This window comes from Haliaeetus albicilla, chromosome 21 (genome assembly GCF_947461875.1).
Source record: "Haliaeetus albicilla chromosome 21, bHalAlb1.1, whole genome shotgun sequence".
NCBI lineage: Eukaryota > Metazoa > Chordata > Aves > Accipitriformes > Accipitridae > Haliaeetus > Haliaeetus albicilla.
Genome location: NC_091503.1, coordinates 24,457,429 through 24,476,329, shown reverse-complemented (window position 1 = coordinate 24,476,329; position 18,901 = coordinate 24,457,429). Strand labels below are relative to the sequence as shown.

At 49.6% G+C, this 18,901-nt stretch overlaps 1 long non-coding RNA gene across 1 annotated transcript; it reads right to left on the bottom strand.

The window, feature by feature from the left end:
- Positions 1-248: 248 nt before the first annotated feature.
- On the bottom strand, positions 249-1,537 carry LOC138690277 (uncharacterized). Its single transcript, XR_011329078.1, has 2 exons — positions 922-1,537; positions 249-553 (listed from the first exon to the last, which is right to left on the bottom strand). It is a non-coding gene; the product is annotated as an uncharacterized lncRNA (long non-coding RNA).
- Positions 1,538-18,901: the final 17,364 nt, after the last annotated feature.

The window sequence follows — 18,901 nt, the reverse complement described above, 5'->3', positions numbered from 1 at the left end:
CGGTCCCCACCCCGGGTGCCCTCCTTCGGGGTCGCGAAGGGAAGGAGGGAAGGGAGGGGAGACGGGGGGGAGAGAGGGAGGCAGGCGGCGGCGGGGAGGGGGGGGGAGCGAGGCGGCCTCGCATGCTGGAATCATTATGTACAAAATCGCAGGCTTCCCCCGCTGTGGAAATTTGGAAAAGAGCATCCACTGGCAGGCGAGAGAAAGGAAAATCCCATTCTGCTAAATTACTAACAGACCCGGTGGACTCGGTTTCAGGCGCTCCAGATTTATTATTATTATTTTATTTATTATTATTCTGTAAATATCTCAGCAACACAGTTGTATCTCAGCGCTTCGTAGCGGGGGGAAGCAGAGGTTTCCAACCCGCAGCCGCTCCTCCTCCCACCTCCGGGATGCCCCGTCCCGGCCCCCGACGGGGCCGTGACACCCCGGCAGAGGCAGGAGCCCCCCCCGCGGCTTCGTCCTCCCTCTGCCCCCGCAGCTGGCAAGAGGGGACCATACTTTCCTGTTGGAATTGGACGGCGGAGAGTTGGGGTGGTTTTGAGCAGATCTGGTGTATGAAGAAAGAAAGAAAAAATAATAATAAAAAAAAAAATCGTAAATCTAATGCCTGACACCCGTACGCGGTTGAAAAGAAACCCAACAGAAACGAAATCCTGTCTGCTCCTGGGGAACGGGAAGCCGCGGCTGATCCTTGGGGGCGAGCTCTTCCACTAAATCAGGGGGAAGAGGGTCCCCACCAAAGAGCGCGCCCGGAGAGCAGCACAGTGTGTGCCCCCCGGACCCGGCCGTCCCCTCGGGCGGGGGGAACCCAAACCCAAAAGGGCGACGCTTTTCTTTCAAGGAAAAATAAATGGGAACAAGGAAAGAAAACCCCTCAGACACCCCCCACTCCCCTCCCGCGGCATCGCCCCCGACCTTCAGCCCTCCCCTCCGGCACCCGGCGTGGGTCGCCGGGCCGGGACGCCCGCGGAACTCCCCGCGCGCCACCCGCGCAGAGGGTGCGGAGCGACCGCGGGCGCGCAGCAGGATGGGCCGGGCCGGGTCCTGGCGCGCCCGCTAGGGGGCGCTGCGGAGGCGGGGCGGTGCTGCGGCGCCCCCTACCGACGGCGCGGCGGAGCTACCGGGGAGCGGAGCTGGAGGTGAGGGGGTGAGGGGGTGAGGGTGAGGGGGTGAGGGGGGGGGGGGGGCCCGTTTCCCGCCTCCCCCCCCTCCGGGTCCCGCCGGCGCTTGGGCGGCTGCCGGAGCTGCCCGACGGGGGTGGGGGGCCGGGAGCTGGGAGAGATCCCGGCGCCCTTCCCGGGAGGCCGGAGCGGGGGTGAAGTGCGGGGGGGGGGGGGGCGGGAGCCGCGGTCCCCTCGGCGGGACTCTCTTTTCCTGCCCGCTTCCCCGCCCCGCTCCCCGCTGAAATGACGGAATCCCCCGTCTGTTTCCTCCTGTTTAATGCCGTTGCCCGGACCACCGTGGCTCCGCTCCAAGGCCCGGCGCAGGCAGGCCGGCGGCTCAACGCGGAGCCCGCCGCTCCCCCCCCTAGACCCCCCCACCGCCCCCGGCTCCCCGGTCCCCGCCGCTCCGCTCCCCGGCTCCGCCGCTCCGGTTCCCGGCCCCGGGGCCGCCCCGCCTCCGCTGCTCTTTCCCTTTTCCCCTCCCCGAGTTTGTTTACAGCCGCTACTAGGAGAGACTGTTACACGGGGCTTATTTTGGGAAGCTGGCGATGACTAACGGAGTTAAAAGGAGCTTAGTACAGAAAACAACCTTATTTTTAGACGGCTGGCGTTGCGGCGGATTATTGTAGCAAATGCGCCCCGGCCGTTTTTTAAAAGCCGCTTTCCCAGATGCCAAGTCCTTTTCCTCCGCGCTGCCGCCGAGGCACGCACGCCCGGCCGGCCTCTGCGGTGTTTGCTTCGCTTGCCCACATCTGCTGGCTAAACCCTACCCGTAATTGCTATGGCTACGACAGGTCTTAATTAATTCGGACTTTCCGACGCACAAACCTACAACTCTTTCCACAGAAACAACGACAAAAAAAGGCTTGGGAGTATTCGGAGGAATTGGCGGTGACCTCCGGCGCTGGGTCGGCAGGGACCTGGAAGGGGATCCCGCCTGCCCCGTCCTCTTCTCTAGGACTTCTTCGCCTCCCAGGTGCGAGATGGAGGAGGTCTCTGCCTTGAGCATCATCTCCAGCGGTCCCCTGGGCCGCGGGGAGATGCGGCTGCTCCCGCTGCCTCGCTCCCCATCACCCCGCTTCTCCCCATGCGGGAACGGCCACACGGCAGCCGGGGTGCTCAGCCCAGACGCGGGGCTCCCCGCGTCCTCCGAGGCCGGTCCCCTCGCCGACCAGCCCTCGTCCCTTGTGGGGAAATCACAGCAGAGCTGGCGGGACCTCGGCAGGCTCGGCTCTGCTGGACGCACGGGGCCGAGCAGACGCGTACCCCGGCAAGAAACCCTCCCTTGTCACCGGTGCCGTGTCAGGCCGTGTCTCAGCCCCCTTCACCAGCCTTCTCCAGCTTGTCTCCGCTGGCCCCTCTTTTGTCAGGGTCCATCTCTGCTGCAGAGAGTGGTACGGGCTCCCTGGGCAGTCCCCCTCCGTGCACCGTCCCACAGCAAGGAGGAGTGGGCGAGCTGGTGTTCCCCTTCCCTCGTGCCGCGGCAGAGGCAGCTGCGCTTGAAAACAAAGCGCTTTGCTGCTTTTAGCCAGTAATTAGGTTAATTGGAGGGAGAGTTCGGCTGCCCCGCTCTACCTTTCAGCCCTGGCTGGGACTGAGCACGCGGTGGCTCGCGTGGCCCAGGTCAGGCTGAGAAACTTGTCCGTGTGGCTGCGCACCGAGGAGATGCGGCACGGCTCTCCCTCGGGGGAAGCGGCCGGACTGGGGCAAGAGTTTGGGAAGAAGGGGATGTAGCACAGCGGGGAACGGAGCAGGCCGCAGAGCCTCTGTCTTAGGGCATGGCCTTTTTGGGTTCTCACCAATTTTCCACTGCCCTGACGGCAATCAATTTGTACTGGAGAAATCACAAGAAGAAAAATAATCTATCATAGAAGGAAGGAGGGCAGGAGTAGGAAAGGAGCCTTCCCTCCTTCTTCCCACCCCGCCACGGGGTGGGTGAGGAACGCTGCCACAGCACCGCAGTATTTCCCACTGCTCGGCATCGCTGGCGATTCCCAGCCCGTACCCCTCCAACGCTGGAGCCCGTGTTGGCTTTCCCCACGCAGCTCGGCCGTCCGACACGAGCTGCCTCCGAACCACCCACACCGCTCCTCTGCTCGGGAAGCAGCTGAATGCCGCAGGCTCGAACGGGCGTTTTCTGATCACTTTTTACACCTTCCGTTCATCTTTGCAAGCAAAGCTATAAATCTGCCCTCTGTCCTCAGCTCTTGCATGTAAATGTAGTGCTGTCCTTTAAAAAACCACCCCCAAACCTGCGGAGTACTTATACAGGATGCTTTAATCACCAAAGAGTCTGATTCATGCTCACTAGACTAGTTCCACGTTACATTAAGTCGTGTGAGTGTGTGTATTCCCTCCTGCATTTTCCTTTTCTCTCCTTTTCTTTGGGCCTCAGCAGACTGGGAGGGATGGTTTGCATGGAGTTTTGTACACAGTACCTACAGTATTTCTCAGGGAACTTCTAATTCAACCAAAATGCCTTCGTTATCGCCTCGCCAGAGGACGTCGGTTAGTAGCACGGCACAACAGGCAGGCAGGGCTGCTGTTCCTGACTTGCACCCTGACCTGCTTGCAAGACTTGGGACAAATTGTTTCTCCGCGCCGTGTCCTGTAAAAGGAGACTTTCAGCTTCATCTGCACAAAAGCAGGGCGGGGGGGACACCTCTCTCTCCAAGGTTTACCAATATCGAATATTTTCTTACGATGAACGCACAGAATCCCATAATCCAAGGCCCGGATCAGAAAAAGCCACCCGTGCTCTGCACAGAAATTTTGTTCTGTTTTGGGCTTCTTGCCCTTATATCCTTATAACCTTTTATATCCAACACATACAATAAGGGCCATCTCCTTAGGGTCTGTGCTCCCATCTTTTGGGTCTTGGCAGCTTCAAAAGCATCAGCATCTGTTCAGAATTTCGCTCATTGTAACAAAAGATTTATAAGTCTCAAGCCTCCCCAATCGAGTTCCTAATTAGAGTCTTTCTAATCCCCTGCTTTGAAAATTCTAACAAGATTTGCTGGAAAGCGAGAGAGCACATGGCCAGTGTTTGCGGCCGCTACCGCACTATTTTGAAAACTCATCCATGAACCTTTCAAGCAAGGCACAGAGCCTGCCCCAAGTCCCCCAGAGGTAGAAGTGGGTGCAAAGGCAGGGGCTGTGCTCAGCCTTCCACCCCCCCGACACAGCCTCTTTCACGGGCTGCCAGAAATCATTTCACCACTTTTAAGGTGCATTGCATTTAGCAGGACAAATGCCAGAGGAGGAATTTAGTGTGCTTGAATAATGTTGTAATTTACCTTCTAAGCGGTCTCATTACGACGTTGAGCGCTCTGTTGATTTACCTGGCTTTTGATTTAGTGGACTCTTTTTAAACGACTATTTAGGAACGCAGCCAGGGACTGCAGGCGAAGGACCTTAAACCTCTTTGGAGCTCCAGTCACCCGTTCAGACACCGACTCTTTAAAATCAAGACAGACATCAGACAGCCACACCAGACCCATATACAGAAAGCTGCGACTGAATTAAACCGAGACGTTAGTTCAGAGAAATAATTTCATAATGATGCATGCTGCGCCGGTGCAGCTTTGTTTCGTCGGGGTTTTGCCCCTTCTACAAACCCAAATCCTGGGCAGGTCCGTGCCTTCTGCTCTGGGCAGACCCCTCGCCGCTGCCTGGGGTCAATGTGCAGCATCTCCTCTCCGCGGCTGCTCCGGGCTGCGGTGGGTGCCGGCAGTGGGCCCGATCCCGGCTCTATTGCGTGACCCCAGGGTCCCCCCACCTCAATTCAGGTACTCCCTTCCCACGCCAGAACAACTGTCAAGAGTGAAAATATACCGATACTCTGCTTTTCTTGTGGACGCTACTGACGAAATGTGCAATACACAATAAAAAATAAGAGCGTGTCTAACGCTCTGTTTGTAAAATAGTACTAAACGATTGGCAAATTTTTATACTTGTGCAGCATGGACAGACTTGCAAAGGAGCAGTGACAAAGTTTTCTACCAGACAATGTATTTTAGCTCCGGAAATATTTCACGAGTTTCAGACTTCCCCAGTTGCTGGTACAGAGGGTGGTAACAAGTTTTTTGCCTCACTCACAAGTTCTTAATGAAGGAAAGGCTGGTTGGGTACACAGGGACTCAAGCTGGCAGCGGAGCGGACCCTTCTCCGGGGGAAGGAGAAGGGAAACATCAGATTTACGATGTCTGCGGGAGACTGGGACCCGTGGTGGGTATCAGTTCCTACGCACCGCGGGGATGGCGGCTTTCACCTCATCCATCCTCCGAGGCGCAGGATCGCACCTTCGTTTTCAGGCGGCGCAAAGCAGTTTTTTACCAGATGTCTGCGTTTCATCTGTAGGAGCGGGGTTGCTGCGGGAGGCTTTGTGGAAGCGGTGACCCAGGAGGACGGATGCGAGACTGGGGAGGCAGCGGCTGAGCCTGTGATGGGCAGGAGCTAGGAAAGGCCGTGTGCGGCTTTTGCACTGCAAAAGGGGCTCCTTTCCCTCTCGACGAGCCCCTGTAAGCCCTACATCCCCTGGAAAGTCTGCTTTTAGCGACAGGTCCCAGTAACTCTTTCTCGTCCTCTCCCCTCTGCTGGTAGCTGGTCCCTGAGCGCGTCTCCTCCTGCTGCCAGAGGAGACCTAGACCGATCTGATTTACACCAAAGGCATCATGTGTTGTTGAGCTGTGGTCACAGCCAAGTGCCCTGGGGGCCCAAACATGCCCTTAGTCGTCTCCGCCAAAGATGTGTGCTACAGTAGCATCTCCTTTGGGATCTGAGGCTCCACGTCCGGATGCACAGCTCAGATCTGGCAGTGGTTAAATACGCTTTGTAACCTTCCTTCCCTGTAATCAAGCACTGGCCTGTTTTGGACTCCGAGTTCAATGCTGAGAGCATCCTGGTTGCCACATGAAATGAGCGACCCGATGTGGAGTCCTGGACTCCTCAGCTGCAGCATGAGCCCTCTTTTCCAAAATCTCAGCTGCGCTGTTATTTACTTGTTGGGCTGCTGCTATCCCTACCGGTCTTCAGCACCAGCCCAAGTCTGTTTCTTCATTAGTTTCCTCCTGCTCTAGTTCATTAAACTTGCATTTAACTGTGCTATTGGTTCTCCCTAAACGAATAACCTTCCATTGTGTAATATTGAATTCCTTTGTATTAGCTTGTTCCCTCAGCGCCTCCAAATCCTCCTGTAGTCTGGTGCATTCCTGAAATTTATCAGCAGCCTCCCCTCCTATCATGATGTCATCCGCATCTGGACACCCAGCAGCTCGCGCCAACCTCAGGCTCATTTGTACAAAACCCTTAAACAGAACGAGTCCCGGCACCGAGCCCCGGGAGATCTGGCCTGCTAGCTCCCTTCATGTGCACGGTCCTATTTATTGCACTTCTCTCTTCTCTAACCCAAGTTTATCCTTCTAATATCGATACTCCAATACTTGTGTACTTTTTACTGACCTCATTTTCTGATGCGGAGTCAGTAACCATGTTAAACTGCAGAAAACACAGAATTACTGCTTTAAATGTTTCTGGGCTCACCTTCACAAACTTTATGAACAGGATTTGGACTACTCCAGCAGCAATTTTGACTATGGCCCCTCATACCAGATGCTTGCAAACACCAGTCCTCGCTCCCCCTTTCCCCAGTACTGTCAGGCTGATAGGGCAACCCAGGAGCTGAGAGGTATCGAGGGAGAAAGGAAATATTTTCCAGGTGATGAAAGGAGGTGCCAAGGTTTTTTTCACTCACTTGGAGCTAAGCACTATTCAGGAGCATCCTTTAGATTTCATGTAAAGTAGGTAATGACGAACTACCGCTCAACGGTGTAAAGCAATATACTCTCCTCCCCTCTTGTTTTCACCAAACGTTGAGCTGCCCAGTCTTTCCAAAGAGAGTGGCCTTGGACAGGGATGAAATTTGGAGCTTTGCAGCCTAAAAGATGAAATGGTAGGAAACTGCATGCTACTGGAAAGGAAGGGTTACGATGGAGATGCTGAGCGCGGACGTCTCCAGCTGCCTGCGGTGCACTACTTCAACAGCAATGGCAGGGCTCAGAGAAGTATTCAGAGGTACCTTGGCCACGGCTGCAGAGTCGGGGCCACCTCCGAGGCGGGCTGGCTTTCATCCTGACTCCCAGTCCAACTTTGTGCGACCCTGCCTGCTCCGGCTGTCCAGGGATGCCACGGACCTTGGCGAAATCCTGTTTCTCACAAGAATGCCCCATGGATGAGGGGTTTCTGAGAAAGCCTTCCATCAGCTTGGCAGAGCCTGAAGCAGTTCTTGAAAGGCTGGGAAGAGACTGGACTTTTAACACCTTAGATTTTATCTCCCTCGTTCTTTTCCCACCATATTTCATGCACAATGGGTGTTTTCTTTATAGCGATGATTTGGCTGAGGGGACCAGCATCCCGAAACGGATTGCCAGACTCCTATAGTTTGGTCAAGGATGTGAGTGTTTGGTTCTTCAGGTAGCAAAATGACGTGCAAGCCCAGTGCCTTTGTTCCATTAGCTAATGGCAGCATTCCTGCTTTGTGACATCCCAGCATGCTGAAATAGCTATCTTGAAGAACAAATGCTGAAAATTAAAATCTTCTTGAGTCAAGCTTCCTCATTAGCAGCCTGCCTGGCTAGACGCTACCTTATTATTTTTTGCTGGTGTGTAGCTGTAAAGAGAAAACCAAGGAGAAAAATAGGCAATTAAAATGCATTAAATTGATTTCCAAACGAGTATGCAGAACCAGAAAGTCTCAGGAAGAACCCCATCTCTTCTCTTGCATCTGTTGCTGTATGTGAGAGTGCACATTCACTAGCAACTAGAACAAGGCACGCTGCAAACATTAGCAGGGTCAAACCTCTATCTAGGATCCCTCAGTCAAGTCTCTGAAAACCAAACGCGTTAAATCATTGCAGTTGCTTGGCACGCGTTGCAGAGCAGGACCTTTCAAAGGTCATACGAAAGGGTTTCAGGATGAACTCCTCAGCCCCAGCAGTTCAAACACAAGGCTCTCAGCTCTGTAAAGCCAGAGAATTGGTTTCCTCCTCATCAAGAAAAATACCAGAAAGCACCTCACGATTCCTCTGCTCTAAACCGTGTTCCAGCACAACAGCGAAGGTACCAGCGTTACGAAACCACACAACCTCCTGACGCCAGGCACGGGATCTGCTCTGCGGCTGAGGGTTTTGTCAGCAGCCTATTCCACCTCAAGTTAATGCAGATGGATCAAATGCAAGCCTGGAAGAGTTAAATAAAAGCCATGAAGATGATACAAATGAATCTCTTCCTCTTCTTTGCTTCCAGGACTTTCCCCTCCCTACTCCCTTCCTCCCAAGAGTCCAATTAAATTTATTTTCAGGTTGCTTTTTAAGCACACTAAGTAAATTACAGAATTGACGAAGCCTCTCAACTGTGGCGTGTGAGAAGGAGGCTCCCGGCAGATGGGTGTGTGGCGCGAGGGAAAACAAACTGCAAAGTAATGCCTCTGTGAAGCGAAGAGGTAGAGCAACGGCAGAACAACCTCCCTGACCTACCGATGCAGATCTATCCACCGAGCTTATTCTGGGGAAGGCAGGAGTGAAAAGACAGACCAAAGACTAGAGCTGAAAATTGGTTCACAGGACACTTTCGGACTTCTGCTGAAGAGTCCATCCCTAGACGCGAGTCTTTGAGATTAAAGCCACTTACATTTACTGCTGAAGGGCTGCTGCCTGCTTGCTGCCCAGCACTGATGCATTGAGCAGCTCTTACAGAGCTGTGCCACAATGAAATACTTTTCTCCGTGTTTCTCAAGTTACACCAGTCAAAGCTGTCAAGTCCGGGATTTGGCTCCAAGTTTTGCTGGCTGCACTCCAACATGCAGACCGATTTTACAGAGTGGCTAGCAACCTCCAGCAGGACAAAGAAAGGTCATTCCCACCTACACATCACTTCTGCTTCCACCCCTGGGAAGCTCCTCCGCTTCTCTCTGGGCTGCAGAGGTCCAGGGCTGCATGGAGCTCTGGAGCACCTCGTCTGGAGGGTCCTCTCTCCGGTCACTGCTCTCTGAATGCCAACAGGTATAGAGTAACCCAATGGATTAGACAGAAAGAGAGCCCAGAAATTGTGCGTGCAGGGGCACAGAAACACACATAACTATCATCTCCTCCATTTGGAGTTCACAGCTGGCTAGACTTGGTGACCTCAGGGTAAAAATTTGTCTTGAGGAGGGATCTGAAGGTGGTTCAGGGTGACTGCTGCCTGGGTACGAAGCCCAGTAAACGACACCTCTCGTATCCTGGGATTGGCTTGGATGAACAGTCAAATTCGGGTTTAAGGCTGGTGTCAGGGATAGATCAAGGGAGGATAAAGGCAGGGTAGTAAGAGATCAGCTTGGGATAAGCATGGTGTGGGACAAAGCGTGAGCTCCCAGTTCAGTGATGAGGGTCTTTTGGGAGCATCAGCGTGAGGGTCCGGAGTGGGGCAGGAGCAGGCAGGGGAAGGGCTGCCGAGAGGTTGGTTCACGGACCCAGCCACCACGTTGGGTCTGGCACAGCAGTCCCGTGGACTTTGATGATTCAGAAGTGGCGAGGAGGGAAACATCTTGCCAAAATGAAACATCCTGTCCTGGTAGGAGCATAGGAACACGCTGCTTCTGATGGTGGCCACTACTGGCCGGCAAATCTGGCAAAAAGTGGTTAATGTGGGCCTTGACATGAAGCCTGTCCTGACCCGGCTGTCTCCACAGCTGCTGAAATGCCATCCATAGGTTATGGTAGTCAATGCTGCCTGGGGTATTTTTCTCTTAAGGGCTTTTTCTCCTCCCTTCACCCAAAGTTCGATAGAACCACAAACTGGCTTCAGAGGGTGAAGGCTCTGAATGCCCAAGACTGTCGTTTGAAGCCAGCCCAGATGGACTGCTGTCAGAAACCCCTCCACCTTCCAACACCCACGCCGATAAATTAGCCTGCCGGGTGCAGACTGCATCCCCAGCAGCAGACGGTGGGATGATGGTGTTTGACAATGACTGCGCTGGAAATAAATCCTTTCCATGACAGTGATTGCTGTCTCGTCTGGAAGATTTAAGACTAAGCCGTTAAGGAAACTTTTCTTTCCTGTACTACTGAAACGCAATGTTAGAAAACGGGCACTACGTACGTTGAAAGAAGGGGATTTTTTTTTTGCTGGTGGTTATGACAGGGGATGTGGGATTTCACTTATTTATTGGCTTCCACCGCCCCCTTCTGGCTTGTATAAAAATACCAGCTTTCACAAAAACCTCCCTGCAAATTCCCTTAGAAATAAAATAGTAAAGCACCCCCCCCATATTTATTGGTGCTGACTCTGACCTACTTAAACGCATCAGTCATTCAGAGAGAACCCGAGTCCACTTTTGGAAAGCGCGGATGCTGAACCAGAAGGGCAAGGATGCGGGTGCTGCTTCTGGCTGGGTTAAAAGGGCAGGTGGCCTGCGGAAACCACGTTGGCGTGGAGAGTTGTACAGTCGTTCCCTCTCTCCGCCTTTGACTCCCTAGCACTAGTTTAGAGCTATTTCACTCGTAATGCTGTGCTAGGAAACTTCAGTTCTATCAATTAAGTTCCAGGCTAATCGCCTCCAACAGTGCAACCGTGCTTTCCACTGACAGGATTAACAAGCAGCGTTCAAGCAGTTTGTGCGTTGGAAGACAGGCAAAGCAAAAAAATGGATAGGCAGGCTCTGGCAGGGGAACTTGTAAGGGAGACAATGTAAGGGGCCAGAGCAGGAGGTGGGACCCGTTCAAAGCAGTACCAAGCCAGAGTACCCAGTCAGAGCTCCAAGCAGGACAGAAGCCCTTGTAGATATATTTCCTATACTCGCAAGCTCACATATTTGCGTAAGATTGCAGCGATCAGGAGGATGAGAAGAAAATTGAGTGTCAGGTATGGAACTGCACTGAAGTTAACCAGCTAACTTCTAGAGTGACCACTCCTGAATATAAGCAAAAATCACATTGTATTTTCATGAAAAAAATTAAAACATAAGTGAAGTAATCCTTAAGGTTAAGTGGCGCTCAAACAAAAGTGGGATGATCAAGTCTCAGGTGAAAAGGGAAGTCCTTCCTTCATGCTTTGTGTAAAGGACACCACTGAGCCCTCACACACCCAAGATTTTAAGTCAGCAGGTTTACCACCCTGATGAAAGGTCTATCTCCGTGTACGAAAAAGGTACCGAGTCACATAGGCGAGGTCCTAAGACCTTTCTCCTCATACACTGTCTCCACCCCCATCTCACTACTCTTGACATCTTTCCTCACTTCCATCTGTTCTCAGTGATGGCAAACCCTACTTCTTTGTCATCTCTTAATTAATGGGTAAAGAGGCTCTTTCCCTCTCTCTGAATAATCTGTATCATCTTCTCTAGCATCCTGCTCAGGGCCTGTAATGCAATACCAACAACCATTATCTCTTTGTTGCTCCCATACTCTTCTTTTTATTCCCTTCTGACTGATCGTTTTGGCTGACCAGCTTGAGATCTGTCAAGAGACTGAAGGCTTGAAGAGTGAGTACTTAGCATTTTTTGGAATCCAGGCTCCTACTCACAAAGCAAACATCCTAAAAATAGTAGCATTTAAAATCATCGGTCACTTCTGCTGGAGACCCCCTCCAACTGGGAAGAGAAATTGTTTTATGGGTGAAAACATGGAAATTATTAGTCTTCTCCCTTCATCCGCCTAAGTCTCTTAAGTTCCTAGTTCCTGCCTCGAGTTTTGATATTCTCATTGAAATTCGCGTAATATGAAGCTGCTTAACTCTGCTGTATTCCAGACTCACAAGCAGCTCCCGTTTTTGTTTTTTCTTAAGAAGAGATACAGTTCCCACATTTTTCATGCCTTGGAAAAGTACCAAATCAGAAAAAGAGGGATGCAAAGTAGAAGAGCTGGGAGACGTCTGGAACTCAAACAGGACTGGCAGGTAACAAGAAAGACTATAGAGAAGCCTTTGTTTTTCATGTTTTCCTTGAGTCGCTGGAGAGCTCTTTATCTGGTGTCTTCCCTCCAAAACTTCTCCCTTAGCTGAACTGGCGGCGCATGTGCTGAATTCAGCTCGCCCCAAACTACCTCAGCCACGAGCAGCTCCTTGGTCACCCTCTTCACACGATCCCCGGATGAGTCTCTCCCTCTCTCTTTCATGGAATTTGTGTCCCATCTTTAAAAATAAATACAACACGAACAAACGAAGTCTTGACTATAGTCACCACCCCCACACCGATGCGACTACGCTTGAGTCAACAACTACAAAGATCAGCAGGTTTCAGAGAGGCCCTACACACCCAGGTTACTCCAAGGAGGAGAACACAAGGAGGAATCGTCGGGAGGCGCTGAGGACAACGAAATCATCTACAAGATGGCTTACGGGAAGACCAGCTCATGCTGGAGACCTCCTGATGACCCTAGGGTGGCTCCAAGCGGCTCGCTACGAGCGCAGGGTCTTCCTCCAACCTGCGTCGAAGCAGCACGTCGCGCGAAGAGGACGTACCTCCGTGCCGAGCGCTGGGTAGCGCAGGACCACGCGGACGAGCCCCCCCAGACTCGCCTTGGGGCTCCTTTGGGATAACGGCGAGCAGCCTCCCGATTTCTCCCCGACGGACTGGGAGTAACCGGCTCCCTCTGCTAACCACAGCAGGCGGCAAAGGAGCTGGGTAGAGAGGGTAAAACCAAAAGAGCAGGAGTTTAAGACCTCCTAACCGTACGCCCTTTCCTGCCACGCTGGCGAGCCGCAGGTAGAAGCCGCAGAGAGCTGCCCTGGCCCCACAGCACGGCCCAGCCTGGGTGTTCCACCAGGGTGGGCAATGCGGCATGGGGAGTGGGGGATGCGAGGGTAGAGGGGATGTTTCTCTTGCGTCTCAGGCAAAATTAAGTTTCCCCACACGCTTTCGTTTTCTCCCCCAGCCTTCTGCCTCCAAAGGCATTTCCCACGGCTGACCAGAACACGCAAAATTCGGCAGTTTCAGACATCTCCGCTCCTGGAGGTAGCTGCCTCTAGGGCAGGGTTTGCTTTAAGCAGCCTTTCCCCCATTCTCCAGCAGTGAACCCCATCACTCACCGCGCTGGTACGTCTGAACTGGCAGAGTGAGTTACCTGCATGTCAAGAAGAGAGAGTTTTGCACCACCGAGTACCAGATCAGTGACTCCGGCTGGCTCTGCATTACAGCTGAGCTATAACCTCCTTCTCCCGCCTCACCTGCCATCTCCAAGTAATTGCTTTTGGACAGATGGTAAGCTAGTAGTGTGGTTATGTGACTAGCAGCTTGGCTTCCTTCCCACTCCCCCCAAAAGAAATCTGCTTCAGGTTATACAGAGATAGCTTATTTTTCTCTGCCCTGCTTCCCTTCCAGCACTACAAACCAGTTTATGGAGAAGCCGATCGCTTCAACAACTGGGACAGCTTACAACCACGTCTCTTGACGTTCAAGGCCGGACCAAAGCACGGAGGCACCTTCGTACGGTTGCTGTTCTTGGGATAACGCGACAGCGCGCGTGCAACGTGACAACGGGGAAACATGCAGGGATCGTCCTGCTCGATGTTACTGGCAGAGCCCATCCCGGTCATTCCTGGTCAGGAAAAATCCCTTCTGACGCAAGCAGGGCCAGACTTGCGAGCAAAAACGCATGGCGTTTTGACTCTCTGTTTCTTTCAGGCTTGTGTGCCTGAGATGGGTTGTTAAAAATGAGGTTTTCCATAGTAGTCCCAGGCGTTGAGGTGTGAGTTGTCTTAAAAGGCTTACTTTCTGAAATTGTTATTGAGCAGGTTGGTTTTGTTTGGTTTTTTTTGTTGTTTTTTTTTTTTTTCCCCAAGACTGCCATGTTGGGTTTTTTGCTCTGAAGTCTGCACAAGTCAAGGGCATCACAAACCTAAGTTACTGTGAGGAGCAGATTTCTTCCCCCCCTTATTTCTAAGCTTATACAATTTACGTAAGCTTAAAACACTTCAAGGTACTTATTTCTTGACATCCTTCCCTGTAACATCCAATTCCTAACAAATGCACAGATGTCCTCATATGTCACTTTCAACTCTCAACCCTCCATCTATTCTAATACCAAAAATAAGGTAAAAGGACCTAGCATAATTTTAACTAGCCACACACAGGTAGAAAGGTAATATGAAGGCCTCCAGCTAGGATATTTTTAAAAATCAGTTTTTTTTAAAAATAATTTGAAATATTTTACCGTTTTCTCACATGAAGATGTGTATGCCAAAAACTGAAAGGCGCCTATAAGCAAGGCAAAACCACTACAGCCACAGGGTAAAAGCCTCAAATCCATTAAATCTTGTTTCCCTTCAGCTCCTTTCTAGAATTTGATAGAATGGTACACGTTTGCCTGGTTGTTTGTTTTTTTTTTTAAATCACAAATTGCCCACAATTGCTTTAGTTGCATTTGGATGGGGATAAATATGTACTAGACTACCTCTGTGTCATCTATCTTGCTCATGATACTCAGACGGAAAAATTACTTCCTACAGCTAGGATAAACTCCGTTCAGCAGGGATCAAGATAGCGACAGATTTACATTCAAAGGACTGTCATGGAAGAGTCAGTGTTCTGATAAAGGGAGAGGGTACTCTGGGAACCAGAAGCTGTGGGACGAAGCGCATACGTAGCTGTGTTCCTGCAGATGAATTTGGAATTCAACGGCAAGAGAAGGCAGCAACCAGCGATTACATGCAGGGGAGACAACAGCTCATCTTCCTCTGCTGAACACATGCAGCATAGAGGTTTTCCCCAAGAGAGCATCTTGACTGAGAATTCCCAGCTCTCTCCTTCGAGCAGGCAATAGATGATTGCAATAAATACAAAACATGTGTACACGCACTTACCCCTTACAGGTCTGCTCATCCATTAACATCCCCAGCCTTCCAGCCTGAATGGCCAGGAATTCATTTTCAAAAGGCTTCTGAAGTAGTTACCTATAATTTGCTTCCACACAACGCACGTTTACTTTGCAAGATCAAATTCATGCTTAGAACTCGGAGCAAAACATAGCGGGCCCACAGAAAAAACTAGATGTATACGTTATAGAGAAACAATGGAAAGCAGTTCTGCAAGCAAGAATGACAACGGTCGATTTTGTGTACTGCTTGCTTAAAGCTACATGAACATTATAAGCAAAGCTCTTTTTATTCTTACTACTTTTGTCAAGAGGAAATAAACATAGTTTACTGCTAGAAGAATAAAGGCAACGCCATAAATGCTTATCATGCAGCATAGTTATAGAAAACAGTATCGCTGCTTCTTAAAGCAGATGATGATCTTTCTACCAGCTCAGTAATGCAAAAAGGCTAAGCATTCCTCAAATGCGTTTTTTTTCTGAGCAATTTAGAGGTTTACCATTGCCGATTACGACCTCAAGTTGAAAGCATGCTGGAGGACAGGAGGAGACTACAATAAGGAGGAACCTTGGCTGCAGTTTTGCTAGAGCCTGGTCAGGAATGGGAGAACAAAGTAGAATTTGTCAACTCAACTGTGGAGCACGCTCTCATTATTCTGTTCAAGGCATCCGGTTTTCACAACCTCTGCTGTAAAACATTTTGATCAAAACTATGGTTTTGGTCGATGCAGTAGGGAATAGGTCTTTCAGTGCAATTCCCTATTTGAGAAGGATTTTGTTAGCAATTGGCTGAGCAAATCCCCACTCACAATAACAGCTGTGAACCCTGCTGAGGGCATCTGTTGGGTAGTTAATACTTGTTGGGAAGTATCTCGCTTTGAGTGTGTTTTGTTTACAAAAGGAATTCCTACGCTTTTTAACACAGTGTTAAAGATATTGTGCCTCCTGTTTGTTTACATATAATGTTCGATCCGTGTTGTCTTTGTTCACTCGTACTGATTTTCCTCCCTACAGGGGGCTAACGTATCGAAGGGCTTTTTTGATTGCCTTCAAGTTTCAATTGAGTTATAATAATAACAGCCTAGATACAGAAAGGTTATTAAATGAAGTGCTACGAGAGACTGCTGGCCCCATTCTTTCCTTTCCAACCAGCAAAAATAAGGAGAAACTCCACGGAAGCTAAAATTCAAAGGGACGTCAGAGTAAGCAGGACCTACAAGAACAGCTTCGGCAGCAGCAGGAGAGCAGAACAGCCCCTCTCCTCCTGTGGCTATCACTTTTTGGGGAGTACTGTCCAGCCAGACTCCACGTACTCTGCACTAAATTCCTTTGCCCTGCAGAGGCTCTTGGAGCCACGCTAACACCTCCAGACACCTGAAGGGATGCAAGCCTCTTTCAAGTTATCTTCCCAATATAAAACCCAGGAATACAAAGCTCTGCAAAAGTAGGAAAAGAGGTCACATCAGAGGATCTTTGTTAACAGCGCATCTCCAAAGCCTCCAAGGAAGTCTATACTGTCACCTATACGGGAAGCCCTTCCCCAGGCTTGACTCAACATCTTTCACGTGGTAAATATGCAAACGAAGATGGATCAGGCACGAGCAGCCCCAACCTCCAGCGATGAAGGAACCCCGCAGCGTACCCTGTGTGAGCGAGGCAGAGGTGCGCATCAGCGTAGGGATGGAGGATGATCCCAGGAACGCGGTGCCTGGCTCAGCGGCAGAAGATCTGAGGCCGGTTCTTGCCCAAAGTAATGCTAATGCCTGGAGACAGCAAGAAGGTTGCAGAGGAGTATGGAGACTATACTGCTTAGGCCTACTCTAACATGCACAAACGGGCATAAGAAAGAGCAATATATAGGGAAATCATCTCCTATTCATCTGCAGAAGCTGACCCCCATGACTAACAGCTGTTTAACTACATATGTGAATAGTAAAATTCTTGCTTAAATACCTGCAGAACTGGTGTCCAGTCCGAAAAGGTTCCCGACTGCAGAGTTCCTTCTTGCAGATGGGTTTTAAAAGGAGACTGAAAAATGTTTAGGCTGGCACCCTCTTGTGGATGCTGGGTAGGAGGACATTTATAATGCATGTTGGCTCAAGTGGATGCTGCTCATCAAGATAATACACACTTCCTACGTACGTACAAAAGCAACGGCATGTTTTTGGACAACCACTCAGAAATTTTAGGAAGAAAATAGGAGATACCATACAGATGGATTTTGATGGTATGTGTCAGCAAGCTCGGTTTGAACATAAAAACACTGTTGTAAACACTCACATTCATGGAAGAGTGCTACAGATTTAATGTTAAGTATGCAAGGATTTAATTTTAGCTTCCATTTGCAAACTAATACCTTGTGTAGTAAAATGCTTTCCAGCAGTTACATGAACACATAAGTTTAGAATAGCATCAGAAGAAACCAATATAATAATTACCAGTACTTCTTTTTTGCAGGACCTCTCCTTTTTCCTGTGTTCTTCCATCAAACCACATAGGAAATCTAGCAGATGTTTCACTCATATGCTTATGAAACATGGTCCAAATAGGTCAGTATTGCTATGCATGTTACTTTGGTGAAGACATATTTCCTGTTCACGTCTTGCTCCTCCATCCTATTCCAATTCTGAACTTGTTTTCCAAATACGTTTTCAAAGAGACATGATTACCTTTTCAGAAATACGCATCTCACAAAAGTAAACATTTAATAGCAAATAAAACTTAAGGTCCTTCTGGGTGTAACTTGTAGATCCAAGGCCTAAATATGTGTTTATGTAAGTTGATCTGGTGCTCCAGACTTATTCCTGACATATACTGATGTGAAAGGACAACGGAATGAGATTCTTATGAAATAATTTATTCACCTGCACACCAGACATGTTACCATTTTAATCTGTTTCAAGAGCCAGGGATTGCGATGGTACTTAGCTTACTTTGTACTGAAATCCACAATACATTAAAGATTTCTACTGCCAAGGTGTCACGATACTTAAATTCTGTATTGATATCGTTCCCTGTAAACCACTGTGATATGGTAGCACTACCCCTTTACAGGGCTGTAGTGACATGAATGAATAGAAAGCAGACTTTCCTGCTATACACAGTTTTGCAGTGACTGAACCTCAAAAGCAAAGAAAGTCATCTGAATCGGACTTCTGCAGTCTTCAAAATAAAGTGCTAGCTGAAACTAGACCTTTGCTGTATATTGAAAATACTCTTAAGAAAGCAGGCACTCTAGAGAATTGACTCCACTTTTGAAAGGCTTTTATCTGCGTGTAGGATTTATACATCTGCTACCACGCTAACCTCACAGTTTTAATGCTGATGATTAATATAACGTACACTATAAATTCTGTACACATGGATACGATTGTATTACGGTAACACTATCACTTTCATACTGCTAGTTTAATTTCTGATTTTTTTCTCATTTTCTGCCTAATGTCAAAGATGTGATGTATAGATGAAAGATGACCAACTCTAACCTTTGCTCATCCGCTGAATCTTATGCATGTGGTTGCGAGCTCACAATGTATAAGACAAGAAAGTCTGAAGAAAACATCATCAACATCTCAAAACAACTGCACACTGGTGACTTTTCTTAATTGCTTCAAAGTAATTACCACTTATTGGGGAAAAACAGAAAATTAAAGCGAATCAGCAACAAAAATATCACAGGACTAAACCAAAAATATAAACCAAGAGTATCTTGCCAAAACCACATAAAATGAAGAAAAGGCTTCTGCTAGTGTGCACGAACAGTGACATCTTGTGGGGGTTGTACAGAAGTGAGTTTACAGAGGGACAGAGCAAACTAGTCTGCAATGTTGTGTAATTAAAAGAAACGCTACTTCAGTAGTTTATTTAATACATATACCATTAATAATA